The 16,822-nt window shown below is 39.8% G+C and overlaps 1 protein-coding gene across 1 annotated transcript in view; it reads right to left on the bottom strand.

Annotated features, from left to right (window-relative positions):
- The window catches only part of SOCS5 (suppressor of cytokine signaling 5), a 71,738-nt gene extending 56,726 nt beyond the window's left edge, over window positions 1-15,012 (bottom strand). The window contains exon 1 of the mRNA XM_052649242.1: window positions 14,899-15,012. The gene's annotated coding sequence lies outside the window, so the exon portion shown is untranslated. The remainder of the gene's footprint in view (window positions 1-14,898) is intronic.
- Window positions 15,013-16,822: the final 1,810 nt, after the last annotated feature.

Below are 16,822 nucleotides of genomic sequence, written 5' to 3'. Positions count from 1 at the left end.
GCTAGACCTCCTGCTGTGAAAAACCATCAAACTGGGCAATACATATTAAGTATTATTTTCAGATGTTGGACAACAGGTAGCATCAGACTGTGATTCTTCAGAAGACGGAAACAAAGACTCATGAACACCCTGGTTTTCTGCGTGTTCCTGAGAAGGGAAACCTCCAAAGAACAGAGATCTCACTGAGCTGAAAAAATAGAACATGTTTGAAGTCACTGGAATTTAAAGAAAATACAAGAAAGAAGGGAGTTATGGTGAGAAAATGTTTCAAAAACCTGTAGAGAGATCTCCTAATTCTTTGCCAAGACTAAGCTGAATATGCACAAGGCAAGACTCCATGAGGCCAAACAAAAAACTCTGGGGAAAGAACAGCTATGGAGCAGGTGCTGAACAACTACCTGGAAGACATTCAAATTCCTGGCAGCTGGAGAGGAGGGACCTCAATGAATATTACATGCATTTGGTAGAGATCTCAGAAAGGCCATTCCTTGGTATTAGGGCTTAGCTAGTCCTAGAGTAAATATAATTGCTGGAAACCAAAAATAAAGAGAAAATCTGTAAGGCAGCCAGAGGAGGGGGAAAAGACATATTACATCAAGTGAACAATAGTAAGAATGACCACTAAGTTATCAGAAACAACTTAAGAGAGTAATGAAATGATGGTTTTAAAATGCTACAAGAAAAAAAAAAAAAAAGCTGCCAACTTAAAATTCTACATCCAGCGTAAATATCCTTCAAAAATGAAGGCAAAAAGGAAGAACAAAGTCCAGAATTGTCCTCCTGACACAAACAAGTGGACAACTAGACAAAACATAAATCAATTATTTTCAGACACTAGGTAACAAGCAGTATGGAAATATGACCTCTGAAAGAAGGGAAACAAATGAGGTCAATCCAAAAATTGCCCTAGTTTTCTGTTTGGAACAACAACAAAAGGAGGGGGAACCCAAACAGAGTCAACAGTCTCACCGAGTCCAGGTTACAGAGCTCGGAATTTATGGAGTCTGAGATGAGCAGGATCTGCAGGGCATATGATCATAAAGCTAGAAACTAAACAGAAACCCTCAACAATGTACAGAAGAGGCCTCGGAGTTTCTGGCTAAACACCAATCTGCATATGTGTGTTATGTAAACCTATGAGACTCTCAGAGGAAAACTTCTAAGAAAAAAACAAAGATTAGGGAGCTCTAACAATTCCCAGAGTTCACACAGGGCCAGGATCATTCCGTTTCCACCAGCCAGGATGAATAAACCTTGATGAACACATAAGGCAATCAAGTGAGACACAAGAAGGAACATGCCTCAGTAATGGGCCCAAACTAGCCCTAAACTAAAAGCTGTTCTAGAACCGCCCAAAACCAAAACCCCAAAGACCCCGAAAACAAAATTCAAAAGATCAAGCTGATCCACAAAGTAACTGCCTGCCAGAATTAAACTTAACACTCAAAAAAGGAAAAAAGAAAAAAACAAATATTCAATACCATAATCTCATAAGAAATTACCAAATGTATGAAAAAATAAGAAATGGTCATCTATAATCAGGATCCAAGAGTGGCAGGGATAAAGAGAATTTTAATAAAAGGACTTCAAAATAGCTATTAGAAGAGTTCAAAGGCTTAAAGGAAAACACAGACATAATAAAAAGAAAAACCTTAACAGAAAGGTGGAAATTATTTTTAAAAGATTAATGGTAATTCTAAAATTATATTTTAAAAAAAGTATATCTGACAGAAGAATTTAATTGGATGGGTATAACAGTATGTTAGACAAAGGAGAATTTTTAAAAATCTGTGTCCTTGAAGACTGGTTAACATAAACCTTTTACAATGAAAAAAAGATTGGAAGAAAAATGAAAATAGCTTCAGTGATCCTGTGAATTAATATTAAGTGGCTAAATGAACATATGTAGGACTGCAGTCTTAGAAGAAAAGAAATACTTGGGAACTTAAAAATCTGAAGTTAGATGGCTAAAAATTTTACAAACACGGTGAAAACAATATACCCACAGATCCAGAAGCTCAATAAACTGCAAGAAGAAACATATAAAACCACACCAAGGAACATCATAATAAAGTTGCTGAAAACCAGCAATAAAGAGAAAAATCATAAAACCAGCCAAATGGAAAACACACACTACATATAGGGAAACAAACATAAAAATCACCACCGAATTCCTATCAGAAATTATGCAAATGAGAGGACAGGAAAATAACATCTTTAAGGTACTAAAAGAGGGGAAAATCCTAAAAGCCTAGAATTCTGTAACTATTAACATTAACAATAACTTCCCAAACTGAAGGCAAAATGAGAGAAAGCAAGAGGAGAGAGGGAAAGAGAGAATGTCACACTAAAGGAAATGTAACCGTTTTCCAAACCAAAGGAATATGATGCTAGATACAAACTCGAATCCACAGAAAGAAGTGATTAAAATGAGAGAGATAAGAAAGACAGTTTTCTCACCTATAATGGTCTAGAAGGTACAACTGCCGAAAAAAAGCAAAAAAACACCAGCAACAGGGTTCAAGCAAAATGTACGACAAAAATGCAGAACAGATGGGAAGGAGAAGTTGGAAGTGTAATATCATGTATGATTCTTACTTATGAAGCGGCATGATATTATTTGATGGCAGCCCTTAAGTACAAGGGCTACCACTAAAAAATTTTAAGAAAAATGTTATAAACCAATAGAAAAAATAAAATGGAATGATAAAAAATAACCCATCCAAACAAAGACAAGGACATCAAGGAAAAAAAGAATGAATAGTAAACAAATAGCAACATGATACATTTTAATCCAACCTTATCAATAATTACATTCAGTGTAAACGGTCTAAGGTAGTTGTTAGCAATCTTTCTCTATGAAGAACCAGACAATATTTTATGCTTTGGTCTCTGTCCCAACTAATTAACCTTGTCACCTGCAGCACAACAGCAACTACAAGCAATGGGTAAATGAATGAGCATGATTATGTTCCAATAAAACTTTATTTATATAAACAGGTGGTAGAGTTTGATTTGACAGCCAAACTTTACCAACTCCTGGTCTAAACACACCAAATTAAGAGAGACATTATCAGACTGGATTGAAAAAGTTACATGCAACTACACACTGTTTACAAGAAACCTACTTTGACTATGATACAGATAGGTTAAAAGCTTTTAAAGGATGGGAGAAAATACATCATGCAACAATGGTAAATATACCATTAATCAAAAGAACACAGAAACTTCACAAGGGAAATTACCAGGAATAAGAAAGGACATTTCATGACATGGAGGCCAACTCATTAACAAGGCTTAACAATCCTAAATATGTATGCACCTAAGAGTGCTGTAACAATGCTTGAAACATGAAACAAAGTCTGATAGAACTGAAAAGAAAAGCAGAGAAATCCAGAATTGTAGGTGAAAACCTCAGCTCTGCTCTCAGTAACTGATATAACAGGCAAAAAACTGGTAAAAATGTAAGATTACAAAGACCAATCTAACCTAGCTGACATTTAGAGAACATTCCACACAGCAATAGGAGAATATATATTCTTCTCAAATACACACTGAACATTCACCAAGATATACCATCTGTTGGGCCATAAAATTATAAAAAAGCCTAAGTTGCCTCGAATTATTAGGTTTGTTCTATAATCACAATGGCATTAAATGAAAACACAGTAACAAAATAGCAGAAAAATTCCAAATATTGGGAAATTATTTGACAAAACTCTTTGAAACAACCCATGGGTCAAAGAAAAATTATAAGAGGAATTAGGAACTATTTTGAATGTAATGGTAATGAAAATTTATGGCTTTAAATATTGATCATTTTTCAAAAAATTAAAAATCAATTAAGTTTTCACTTTAAAAGCTAGAAAATGTCGAGCAAATTAAAACCAAAGTATAGAGGAAGTAAGGAATTAGTAAAAGATAAAAAAATCTTAAATCATGAAATAGAAAACAGATAAATTACAGAGCAAATCAACAAAACCAAAAGTTGATTATTGGAAAGGACTGATAACCCCAGCTAGAGCAATCAGGAGGGAAAAGAAAATAAATCCAATAGCCAGGAATGAAGGAGGGAACACCAGTACATATCTTACATTAAAAGAAAATACGGTTTCATAAAATGTGTAATTAATTTTTCAAGCTGATAAATTCGACAAGTTAGGTGAAGCAAATTCCTCAAAAGACACAAATTACCAAAACAGACACCAAAAGAAATAGAAAATCTGAAGAGTCTTAGACATATCTTTTAAAAAATCAAATCCTTAATTAAGAACCTTTCTACAAAGAAAACTCCCAGGTCCAGATGGCTTCACTGGTGAGGTCTATCAAACACTTGAGGAAGAACATCAATTGTACCCAAACTCTTCCCTTAAAAAAGGAAGAGGCAGGAGTGTAAACTGGGAAACCCACCTTGGAAATCATTCTGTTAGTTTCTCATGTTAAACACACCTATCCCATACACCTAGCAATTCCACTTCTAGGTATTCACCCAAAAGTACGGAATATATGTGTCACAGAAGCCTGTACGGGTATGTTCAAAGCAGCTTTCCTCGTAACAGTTGAAAACTGCAACAATGCTTTCTTCCATAATAATAAACCACAGTATATCTATACAGTGAAACACTAGTCAGCTAACTGAAAGGAATTAAACACTATTACATGTATCAGAATGAATCTATATTTCAAACAAGAGCTTTATATAATTTTTATGCCCAGGAAAGTTTGAGAACTACTGGTAAAGAAGTACATAATACAAAAACAATAAGAAAATATAAGGAATTTGGATGGTATATAAATTAATCACTGCCACATACATTATAATTACATCATAACCTATATATAACAGTTGTCATCTTCCGTAATTGCTTAATTGCTATTTAAATCATGTTATGATACCCGTCTGTTCACACTCAACTTTCTACTTATGTAAAGTACATAAAGTCTGCTGCTGCTGCTGCTAAGTTGCTTCAGTCATGTCTGACTCTGTGCGACCCCATAAATGGCAGCCCACCAGGCTCCCCCGACCCTGGGATTCTCCAGCCAAGAACACTGGAGTGGGTTGCCATTTCCTTCTCCAATGCAGGAAAGTGAAAAGTGAAAGTGAAGTCGCTCAGTCGTGTCCGACTCTTCACGACCCCATGGACTGCAGCCCACCAGGCTCCTCTGTCCATGGGATTTTCCAGGCAAGAGTACTGGAATGCGGTGCCATTGCCTTCTCCGACTTATGTACTTTCAGGAGTACTAACTCCAAATTTTAGTTTTCAGTCATTTAACACTAATTTCTCATGAACCACATCCCAAACTGTGCATTTTAGATAAAGGATCCTGTTCACCAGCTCCTTTGCTTTTCTTGAAGTCCTACCTTCTTGGTGCACACTGTTTTCCCTAGCTCTTTAATAGTGTTATTCTTACTTTTCGCTGCACAGCCTTGTCTTGCTACCTCCTTTAAAACTGAACCAAAAACTCATCTTTTCCACTAAGTACTAAACCACCTCAGATTCTTTCCAAATTCCCTCGGCACTTGAAGACCTAGCTCCTAATAGATGTATTTATTTTACTGAATTTGGACATCTCTTCTTAATGACTCACCAACTCCATCCCCTGGATTAGAGAGTAGAACCTTGGGGGAGAACTGAAAAGATTATAGTTCTCTTCAAGGCTCTTTCTCTTGTGCTGTTTTTACTTTTCCCTCTTAAGAGTGCCATTCTATTGCCAGAGCCTTGAGCTCCACAGGGCTGGAAAAGCAGGAAAGAGACGTAAAGAGATGGTTAATTAGAGCTGCTCTGGGCGAGACTTTAAAGGTAAAAAAAGCCTTCGGGCTTTAGTATCTGTTCAGACAGCCCCACCAGCTCAAGGAAGCAAACAGGATTCCAAAAAGAGACTAAAGTGAAGATTAAGGAAGTGCATTTGTCTACGAATTCCCTGTTATGCTGGATGCCCAGACAGGATGTGGTACACTATTTCAAGGACACTAAAATATTTCTGGCTTGCCAGCAGTAAATATTTCTATGTATTCTTTGTAAGGCTACGTGGTGGGTGTTTGACTAGAGGTGGGCAAAATTTCAAACAAATATTTTAAAATGTCTACATTCTTGAGCTTAGTGTTAACACTGGCAGTTACTTTTTGTTCTGCATGCATTATTATGTAGGAATTATGGTCATTACTTGTCTAATTTCAAAACTTTCAACTACAAACGTTATACCTTTCAAATCATATCTATAAACCTGACCATGCTCCTGAGCTAGACCCATTATTTCCAACTGATCACTTATTACCTATCTAAAAAGCATAACTACTTATCTGAAAGCAAACTCAGTGTTTTCCTTCTCTCACTTGCACATGTTATTCTACCGCCAAGTCAGGAACCTTAGACTCATCTTCAACTTCCTTAAACTCCAAACACAAACCAAGTCTGGAGGAGTTAAAACTCCTGTGTATCACTGAAATCAGTGCCCTTGTTTCTACCCCTACTACAAATTCAGACCACCATAATCTCATTCTTGAATGACAATTATAGAGCCTTACGTGGCATCTTTGACTGTGATTTACCTACCAGAGGCCTGAGAAAACACCTCATTCACTCATTCTACTGCACGTATTGTTGGTTGTTCAGTGGCTAAGTTGTGTCTGACTCTTGTGACTCCATAGACTGAACAGCCTGCCAGGCTCAGGAGTGTGTTGACATTTCCCTCTTCAGGGGATCTTCCCAACCCAGGATCAGGTTTGATCCTGCACTGCAGGTGGATTCTTTACCACTGAGCCACCAGGGCTCAGTGAATATCACCGGTGAACATCACCCGCGAATAAATGTCTCCATTACCTGCTCCTCTAGGCTGCTCTCTTTATTACACCTATAACTGTTTTTAAAAGACCAAACTATTTTTTACCACTTCCTCATCTATAAAAGAAAACAAAAACCCTAACTTGTAATATTGCATTTTGTTCCCATTCTACCTTGCTTCTAGTCTGATTCCCTAATTTTCTTCTGCACTCATTCTGACAAATCAAACTTCACCCTTTTCCTTAAACACACTATGCCTTTTATTTTTAAGAGTCTAGAATAAACAGTAACTCAATCCAGCTTATCTTATTTTTATGAGCACCCGTATACGATTTAAAGTCATTAGCTAAACCTGTATAGAAGTGGAGAAACAGACAGCGGTCAACTCTCAATTAGCCTATTTTCATAGCCTCATTAACACGGCCAGTGTAGACTACCTGCTGAGCTACTTCCTTATCATAAGTTACGGTTAAAAAGTCCTCAGTTACAGGTGTATTACTCTTTTGATCAACTGGCACAAAGAGAACTACAGCTCAATCTTCTTCACATTCATTGACTTCCTTTCTTTCATCTTGAACATCTTCCTTCACCACTTCTGCTGTTTCTTTTGTATTTTTCTCTTCCTAAAGTTTTCACAGCATCCTCTTTGTTCATCCTTCTCAAGAGAATCAGTATTCCTCTATCACTCTTACTGATAGAACACTTAAAAATTTACAAAGTACTTTCACATTTACTTACTCATTTACTTGGTTCTTAGAACCTCATTTTTTGAGGGTGCCAAAATCAATAAATACAAAATATGTGTAACAGTTTATACAAGATAGATGTCATCCTTATAAGTGAAATATAAAATATTTTCTTACATTTTAACTCACATTTAAAGAAACTACAATTTCTCTCTTCACCTTCTCATCTCTTAAAACAGTTCAAGCCTTCTCCTACTTTCACAGCAAGAAAATTAATGCCTGTTTCAATGTTATCTAAATGTTTTCACACCCCTCTTTCAGACCACTGGGAGAACCCCGGTCTCTGGACTCCTACTCTGCTGTCTCTTCCACCCCAAAACTGTTTTTTGTTAATGTTTCCTTTAGTAATGCCCATTAATAATCCAGCATGTTATAAAGTCAACAGGAGAAACATTTTATGGGCAGCCAGCACTAAGAGTAAGACTATAGAGTACACTAAAACATTTTTATTGTTGCTGTTTAGTTGCTAAGTTATGCCCAACTCTTTGCAACTTTACGGAATGTAGCTCGCCAGGCTCCTCTGTCCATGGGATTTCCCAGGCAAGGACACTGGAGTTGGGTTGCCATTTCCTTCTCCAGGGGATCTTTCCGACCCAGGGACTGAACCCGTCTCCTGCTTGGCAGGTGGATTCTTTACTACTGAGCTGCTTAGGAAACCCAAAACATCCCTACTTTTTCTTAAAAATCAATAATTTAAGGAACCTCTTTAAGTCCTCTCAAAATATCTGGACACTTTCTCTTCTGGTAATGACATCCAAAGCTGCCACAGGAAAGGAGTAAACCGCATTCCATAAACCCTAAATGACGACAAGTTTGAAGAGCTGCCCCCTAATATATCAAGAAATGTTCAGGGTCAACAATTAAAAAAAAACCAGGACCTCAGTCCCAATTCTACCACATACTGGCCAACTTGGGAAAGTTACTTAACTTCTCTGAATCAAATTTCCTCTTTGGTAAAACTGAATGCTACCTACATTTCAAAACAGTTAAAACAGAATTAAATCAAAGCACGATGGCAAATCTCTTGGCCTGGAACATAATAGTAAAAATGGTAACCCCTTGTGTAATTATTTTCATATACAACAACATTCTTGTTTTCAGAACCTGGCCCCACAACACTTAACATGTTCCTCCTTGGACTTTGTGGCCAAGCAGTAACTACAATAAATGCCTTCAAGGAAGTTATCACCATGACTTCTGGATCCCCTTCCTGGGTCACAGCTCAGGCTATAAATATAATTTGGACTATCTTCTCCTAAATGCATTATCTTGTTCTCTGCCACACAAAAACTCATCGAAGGATGTTCCGGTAGCTTCTTCTTGTTGGCTTGGCTTTTAACTGCTTGGAACGACACACGGAGTCAGCTGCAAATCTGGCAACTTTCAATGCCAGTATGTCTTTAAACCATTTATAAAAATGTTAAATAAAATTAGTCCCAGCACCAATCATCTGAAGAGTAATAAGGATGGCCTACTTCTCATGTTAATAACCAAGGTCAAAGACTAAATAAATAATTAGATAAACTAGCTCCCCTTTGACTAAAGGCATATTTTAACTCTTACAGTACTTGGACTTCTCCCAACAGGTTATATTTAATGTTTACTAAGTTTATCCTTCAGCAGTTTTCCTGATACAAAGACACACCTAATACATAGAACCTAGGATCAATGCTAGGGCTAAACTCCTACCAAAGCCCAGTTTTCTTCAGCATGCTCTATCCAACCTCTAATTCTTAACTTTCTTCCTCTGACTACCTGCTGCATATGCAGACCTGAAGTTCAGTTCCCAAATCATTTTCATTCCATCATTTTATCTTTCATGTTCCATTTTAAGTCTGTGTATTTATATGTATAATTTAAATAAGCTTCTATCCTTTTCAATTGCTTGAAATACCACATATGAATACTTGATTACCACCTCTAACTGAAGACTCTGGCTCAGAATAGAAAGACTGGATATTATTCCTGTATGCAAGCATGCATGCTTAGTTGCTCAGTCATGGTGAGCTCTTTGTGACTCCGTGGACTGTAGTTCCACCAGGCTCCTCTGTCCACGGAATTCTCCAGGCTAATTCTATACTAGAATGGGCAGCCATTCCCTTCTCCAGAGAATCTTCCTGACCCACAGATCAAACTCTACCTCCCCAGTCTCCTGCATTGCAGGAAGATTCTTTACCATCTGAGCCACAAGGGAAGCTCTGTACTTTTCCAATAAAATAAGGAAGTTATTATTTGAAGACAATCCCAGAGCAGATAAACTCATTTCAAAAATAACTATTTCAAAATTATTTTCATCACTGCTTATTAGCTTTGATAAAGATACGGTAACTGAATGACATCTCACCAAAGGGAAGGCAAATTTAATTTTGACGTGAACCATCATGTAAGTAAAATGCTTATATACTACTAGTGAACTTGCAGACATATATTCTCCCTATATCTATTTAGCAATCCTGTCACTACGGTTTCCCTCAGGGCATTCCTCAGAATCTGTCACCTACATGGAGAGTTGCTGTCTAGCTGCTAAGTCATGTCCAACTCTTTGTTGACCCCATGGACTGCAGACCACCAGGCTCCTCTGTCCATGGGATTTTTCAGGCAGTAATACTGGAGTGGGTTGCCATTTCCTTCTCCAGGGGACCTTCCTGACCCAGAAATCAAACCCACATTTCCTGCACTGCAGGCGGATTCTTTACCACTGAGCCTCCAGGGAAGACCAGGTGGAGAGTAAAGACAGGTAACTTTCACTACTCAGATGCAAACATGCCCAACACCAACAGTCCAACTCAGCCAATTACCCTTCAAGATTACTTCTGCTCTAACCAGATACAAAAGCCCTTTCCCCCTTTAAAAGTAGGATAGCTGGATAACTCAGATGAAAAATTCATTAAGTTGAGCAAGGCAAATGATTTACATTTTCCCTGTCACTCTCTAACATCTACCCTGAGGCTAAGAAAAGTAGTTTGCACCGTCTGTATCTACTCAGTCCATATACCCATGAACTTTCAATATGACTAACTGGCAATTCACAACACCATAATTATTTTTAAATACATGGAGAAAATCAACTTAATGAAAAATTGAGTAATGGTTTGTTGTTTTTTTATTAAAGCATGGTATTTACCATATCTTTTGAAACCATATTTAACTAAATATTTTTTTCACATAATTAGATTAGATGTGAAGAAAAGATCTGTATGTCTAAGTTCTCCAAAATTCCTAAAATTATGTCATAAGGCCAAAAATGACCAACAAATTGTAGTAATTTCATAATCTTTATTATAACAATTTATCAAAAGAGGACTAGGGGTTGGTCACTCTCAAACAGTAAAATTCTGTACCAATGAAAGGAAAAAAAAAAAAGACTCTGGAAACTTTTGGTGACTCCATTTAACTCTTCACCCTGCTGGTCAGCGTTACTTCAGAGTAAAGGGATGACCCGTGTGTTTATCATCTGAAATATCACCAAAAGAATGCCTACCTGAGATCCAAAACAAAACAGTCAAAATCAAGTATTGGCATAATAAAAATGCTTTTGAGCTACAATTTATTTCTTATTTTAATCTCAAACGTGTAAAATAGGCTCAATTCAATGAAATTCTAAAAATAAGGGCAGTTTTAAAATATGTGATATAACTTAAAAAATAATTAAAATTAATGTAAAAATAAAAAAGGTGTTACCTTAATACCTCCTCCACACAGGAGTAAGCTCCTGCGTGACTGCTCCCTGGCGGCTCAGCAGTAAAGAACCCGCTGCCAATGCAGGAGACGCGGGTTCGACCCCTGGGTGGGGAAGAGCCCTTGGAAAAGGAAATGGCAACCCACCCAAGTATTCTTGCCTGGGAAATCCCATGGACGGAGGAGCCTGGCAGACTACCGTCCACAGGGTCTCAACGAGTCAGACACGACTTAGCCACTAAACAGCAACAAACAGAAGGCAAGCTGCTATAACATCAACTGAAGAACCGGATGAGGACGGACTCCAAAATGTCCAGGAGGAAAAATCCACCACTGTCACCATAAAACACATTTGCTAAACCACATGTTCTTGAGACTAGTGAGATCTGGGCTACAGCAAATCAAAAAGAATTAAATGCTATAAAACTGGAGCTAAACAAATTTTATCACTAAAACCTAAGCGTTCAATGAATGGAGTCATCAAAATATTCACTTAATAGAAAACAATGTTCAATGGTTTTCTCATGATTCCATTGGGAGAAGGGGGTTGCAAATAGTAAAGGCCTTACAGAGACCTGGTTTCCTCATCTAAGATTAACAAGGAGGCCTGCAGAACTCACTGTATTTTCAACAGAATATCTGCAAATCAATTGTTAACATTTTAATTCTAGAATAATGAAACTTCTACAATGGTCTCCCAGTGACATTCAGAACAGCCACACTCACTATAACTTGATAGATATATCTAACTCAAGTTCCAAGGTGAGCAGACTAATGACTAAAAATAAATAAATAAATAAAGGAGGGCATCATTTGCTGTAAGTGTCCCTTAAAGCAGACTGTTATTTGATCATGCATTTATCTAGGAAATTTGTGTAGCCACAAAGTGACTTCACTAATAGCAAGTAAACAATTGGACACATAAGTGCTCGTATATACCTAATGAACATTACAAATGATATGTAATATTTGTTGTACCCTTACTCTGTACTTTTAATCCTCACCAATACCCCATGAGGGGGTATATTTACTAACCTCACTTTACATGTGAGGAAACTTAGGTACACAATGGTTAATATAATTTGCCAGGGATCATGATGTTCTTATACAAATCTAGTCTTTACTACAACTATGATCAAAATCATGTTTTTATAATTATGCAATTCTACTACTGTTCTTTTTAAAGGTACTAAAATCCATTTTAACAAAACCTCCCCACTTACTTAAAATAATAATTTTTGTATAACTTATTTTTAAAATATCTGAGTCTACTGAACTGAAAAATTTTTAAGCAATTAAGTTTTAGCGTAAAAATTATACAACACTAGCCTACCCTAAGAAGTTCACCTAATATTTCAATCTAGATGACAATGAGAGGGAAACATCAGCACTTGCACTTACAATGCTGCATACTGTTTTAAAATTTTCAATAAAAGCTCATCTTACTGTATATCATTTCATGTATCATAGTAGTCAACCCAAGTTTCCCCATCCTTCAAAGGGAACATCACCACCCATAATCCTAAAACCACTTATAGTGGGCACCAGAATGCTTTAGAAATTAACAGTGTGAACATGATAAAGTAGAAAAACCCTGCACTAGAGTCCAGAGACCTGCCCACCAATCGTGGCTCATCACTAGCTAGCATTTTAGACCCTTCCACTGGTCTGGGTCTCAGTTTCCTGATGTGCAAAATAATCATATCCAAATTCTACTCTTCCAGCTCTAAAAGAAATGTGACTCATACACATAAATCTTTTTTCCAAGCTTCCTATTCTCACTGTTTAGTTATTACCATTACTTTGCAGGCATTATGCATTATTTTTCCTTATTTTTACAATGGGAGAATAGCCCATTCTAAACAAAGCTAAGAGGAGAAAGACTTTTTGACCACTGGTTTGCCATAAATGAGTCCGAAGGTGAATAATGTAGGAGCTATTATAACGTTAAAAGGTGTTAGGTTTCAATATTTTAGGCTACTGTTTTGTGTGCCAGTACATTCTCCCTAAGGACAAATAGTAAAATTCAAGGGCAATAGGGAGAAAAAAATTTAATTTTCTATTATTTATTCAATAACTAAGAAGGTGCCAAGTGAATATAACTAACAACCTTTTGCAGAAATGTTTTCTCTAACGGATGAATTACATTTTACATCAAAGTGAAAATATGATCTACAAAATTTTCTCTTATACTTAAATACTCCCTTAAAAAAAAAAGCTCTTATTTTATAAATTGTGATGAATCAGTAAGATATATGATTGTGAAAAAATTAAAAATCTAGCTCTGAAATTCTTAGCTTCCTCTTCTAAGCGACATGAAGAACCTCCGTGGGCTGCCACAGAGGTGGATTCTGTGGACTAACCCTGGTATGAATCTTCTATGCTCTTAACTCATTTTGAAGAGTGTTATGCAAATACAAGATTATTAAACTAAGCTTCAGACAATAAAATTCCCAACTGTTAGAAAAATCAAGCTAATTTTCGTATTGCTGCTAGCCTACCAAACATCTTCCCAGTTCAACAAAGTTAAAATATTTTAAACTTCTATAAAATTTGTGGTTCAATTTTATATGACCTTGTAAAGAAACAATTTAAAACAAGGGAAAGAAAGCCCATGAATTACTTATTAATCTTATAGAATAAAAGTCATTAGCAAACTGTAATAATAGTACACATCAGTCTAAATATTAAACTGGAAGGAAGTAAACTACTGCTATGGATGGAGAGACCTGAAGGAGGGATCTTCAGCAGATGGAGAAGAGGCTACAAGAGGTGCAGTTTGTGAATTTCAAGGTGCAGTTTGAGAATTTCCAGCAAAAATAATAACCGGGAAAACACCATAGAACGCATACATACATTTTAGAAATAGCTGCCAAGGTCCACCTTTTGGTTGGAATGCCGAAAGAAAATGTCAAAAATCACCTCGCGACTCCAATCCTTCAGCCTTTCAAAGTTCAGAACCAAGCCAAGATGAGCGCTTAAACTGTTTCTGAGCATCCCTCTTTAAATACAACGCCCTCTCCAGAAAGTCACTTCGCCTCAGCTACTTGAATCCCCAAATTCCAGTACCAAAGAATCTTAGGACCCCAAGTAGTTGCAGAGGGTCTTCCAGCGCCCGCCTGAGCATCCCTTTCCACCTCGGGTTAAACTCCGGAGGTGCTCCAGCCACTTCCCCCATCCAAGTTTCCCAGTTCCCTCTCATCTCCCGGTGGACCTTGTCGTCGACCTTGAGGACCCCCGGATTGGAGCCTCAGAGCCCAGTATCTTGACGGATGCCCTCTTCCATGCAGCGCGCGCAAATGCCCCCCAGTCTCTGGTGACCCCCGAGACTGGCCACGACCCTGATCATGAACGCCCTCCGACTACCCTGGTGCGATCCCTCTCCCCTTAGGCGCCCCACATTCCTCCAACCAGAAAAATAATTCAACGAAATGCATCGAAAGCCTACCAAGCGCAAGCTCCCACTATGCGCCGCACGGTCTGCACCCGGCTCGCGGCCCGGGTCCGCCGTCCCCCGCCCGTCGTCCTCTTCCCGGCCGGAGGGCTGGCGCTGCCTCCGCCCGGGATGTGGAGGCGCCGGCTGGAGACGGACTGCGCCCGGAGCGAGCACCTGGGGCCGGAGAGGCGGCAGCTAACGGCGGCGCGGGGGCCGGGGAGCGCTCACCAACCAGGTCGGCCGCGGGGACACTCACCGGTCGCGGCGCGCGGGGCGGCCTCATCCAGGGGCACCTGCGGCCAGGCAGGACGGGCCCGGACGGCGCAGTCACCGAGACCGAGTCCGCCGGACAGCCCGCCGGTCCCGTCCGGCTCTCAGGGACTGCCCGAGCGAGCGCAGCCTCGCTTCCTCCCGACGGAGCCCGGGGACCCCAGCTCCGCCGGATGCCCCCTCCAGGCCCCCACCCCTTTCCCGGGCCGCCTCCCCCTCTTCACCCTTTACCCCTCCCCCCACCCCCCAACCCCCACCGGAATGGAAAATACCTCCCGGGGCGGGGGGAGGCGGCGGCACGCCTCTCTGAAGGGCAGCCTACCGTGACCAATAGCAGGCGGGGCTCTGGAGGGGCGGGATTCCTAGCGGCCAATCCGAAGACGTGTAGGTGAAGGCCGAAGGAGGGAGGCTGGGAGCTAGAGTGAAGCGGCCCGGGAGTCAGGGAGGTCCGGCCGCTCGGGTACGCTCTGTGCGCGGCTGCCATTTTGGAGTCGGGCCGTAGCGACGGCGGCCGGGTCCGGCCCGGGGGTAAGGGAGGAGCCAGTCAGATGGGAGATATGAGGTCACGTGGGCTTGAGGGGCGGAGTAAAGCGGGCCCAAGGGGAGGGGTCGGCGGCGGCGAGTCACTGGGTCTGAGCAGGGTCACGTGGTCCGAGAAGGGGCAGCGGTGGGCTTGAGGGCGGAAGGTCAGCCTTGAAGTGGTGGGAGGAGGAACGCTTTGTCCCTGGTTTCAACTCTGTTAGGGAAAAGGAAAGGAAAAATGTTGAATGGAGGCGTGAGTTCCTTGTCGGAAAATGTGAATGAGTCTCCCTAGATCCCTCCAGCAAGGAGCGTATTACTAAATTCCAAGATCCACGGGAACCTAGGCACTTCGTTTAATTCAAGTAATGCCATCCCTATTGCCAGCTGTCACAAACATGACTCAGATCGGATGGAGGGTTGTCTCTCACTTTTTGCTTGCAGTTTGGCTGGAAGGGCTCCCCAACCCTAGAAATGGTTAATAGGATAAAAGCATAGTTGAGGCAGTCTGACTCCACCAGGACAGGCCTTCTGGACTTATAGAAGCCTTGTCATTCACAAACTTACTGGCCACTTTTGTGTTAGACATACCCATGGTCGTATTATAACACCTCCAAACAAAACAAACAATGAGACCCTGTCTGGCTCTCAGCCGTATTTCAACTCGTGCTTCCAGTACAGACTAAATTATGTTCCTTACTAATCCACTGAAAGTGCCCCTCTCAAGGCCGCCAGTGACATCCGTATGATCGAGTTCAAGGGTCGCTTGTATAAAGTGATCTCTTTTGCAGTAGTTTCTAAGGTCTCCCCTCACTCCAGTTTCCCTAAGGCTATAAACTCTCAGATTGCGTTTTTTTCAGTTAACCTAATTCAGTTGTGTTGGCTTTTTAGAAGAGTCCCAGGATCTAATCCTTAGTCCTCTCCTTAGTAGGTACAGAGTCATTCTGCTGCACTCTAAGGTAGTCTAACCATTCTGATGGCTGAGTGTACCTTTAATGAGGTTCCCATCTGCCTGTCTTAGTGCTTTTGGATATCTCCAGTTAAATCTAATCTTGACACATCCAAATCGGAACTGAAATACCCTAAGAAGTCCACAAAACCTGCTCCTCCCCGTCTGTTATCTTCTTTGATAACATCACCATTCATTCACTTCACCAAACCAGAACCTGGGAGCAATCCTCCAGGCTACTGCCTCCTTGCTGTAACACTTCTGTACCCCTCTGAGCTTTGTCCTGTTGGTTATCTTTTCTAATTGTTCTTTCCTCTCAATTTCAACAGCCATTGCCTCACCTGGGCCATTTATTCATTAGCCCAGTATTTACTAAGCATTTTACAATGTGCCAGCTACTGTTTGAGGTGCTTAGGATATAGTGGTGAACAAAATTGACAAA

Source organism: Budorcas taxicolor, chromosome 11 (genome assembly GCF_023091745.1).
Source record: "Budorcas taxicolor isolate Tak-1 chromosome 11, Takin1.1, whole genome shotgun sequence".
In the NCBI taxonomy this organism is placed as follows: Eukaryota; Metazoa; Chordata; class Mammalia; order Artiodactyla; family Bovidae; genus Budorcas; species Budorcas taxicolor.
This window is presented reverse-complemented; position numbering and strand designations above follow the sequence as displayed.